Source organism: Polyodon spathula, chromosome 47, assembly GCF_017654505.1.
Source record: "Polyodon spathula isolate WHYD16114869_AA chromosome 47, ASM1765450v1, whole genome shotgun sequence".
NCBI lineage: Eukaryota > Metazoa > Chordata > Actinopteri > Acipenseriformes > Polyodontidae > Polyodon > Polyodon spathula.
The window spans coordinates 222,376-223,614 of record NC_054580.1 but is presented as its reverse complement, the minus strand read 5'-3'; positions in this window follow the sequence as shown (position 1 = coordinate 223,614).

Sequence of the window (1,239 nt, the reverse complement as noted above, 5' to 3'; positions counted from 1 at the left end):
AAGGGAAAAAGGGAACACTCAGATTTGAACCGGTGACCTCTTGATCTGCAGTCAAAAGCTTTACCACTGAGCTATACCCCCATTAAACAATGCCCTTTCTGCCAAACACAAACAACAGTGCCAAGCTGCAGTTCAGAAATACAAACACAATGGCTAGTCATTTTTTACCTTGTATCCCCCTCGATATTTTTCAACAAAACATTCAGGAAATATTGTAAGGTCCCTCAGGTAATAGAATAACACATTGTTATACATGTATCTCTTTGGAAACACTAAACGGAATACATAATAATAAGAAAATATTTAACATTTTTTTAAGAAATTGAGCTAAATACAAAGTATAGTGTTGAAAAAAGAAAGAAGCTTTTATGGTCTCTGAAGTACTTTATAACATTTCCCAGAGTGCTCGGAAAACATGGACACAAATTCCAAGATGTCACTGCAACAAATACATTTTTAGTGCATTTTTACAGAAAGAGAATCAAATACAGCCAAAAAACACCTGGTCCTGGTGGAGCATGCCACTGAGAAACGCTTGGTCCTTCAAGAGATCACCGAAAGGTTGGATGCTTCAGCCCACACTAGAAAAGGGGTTGTTAGTTTATTTTTAATATATTAAATTCACAGCCACAGCTTGCCTTCTAAGATGGCTTTGACAGATTATTTAAGAAACGCCATGCTTTGCATTCTTAACACAGTCATCATTTTTAGGCTACGTTTTCTTCACGGTAACATTCAAGAATTTATAGAATCAGTACTTACTTTTTTGTTTTGACTTTAAAGCAGAATGTAAAGCGCAATCATGTGCATGGTCTGCCGCTCCGCTTTCCTCTCTCGCTTTCCTCTTTGAAGTTCTTATCAAAGTTTAATCTTGGAAAGGGCGCTTTGATGAAGAAATTGCCGCTCACGGCCCTGTTTGTTTTAATGGAATTATTAACTTATAACGATACGTGGGTCCGATAGGGGCGAAGCAATTTCTACAGCGACGGCTAAATATAGGCCTGCATTCAAACTCCAGGAATTGTTTCCTTTATTTAATGTGCTTTGCAAACTAAAACCCGCCTTGAGCGAAGTGTGGGGTCGGTGTTCTGACTGCTGGCCTTTTATCAACTGCTTGTAAATTCTTTATCTGGCAATTTACTCAGCCATTATTCACTATCGTTTCCCAGCAAAATGTAACCTGAGGAATTGTATTGCACCACAACCGCTGAGCCTGGGCACGGAAACAAGGCTTTACAT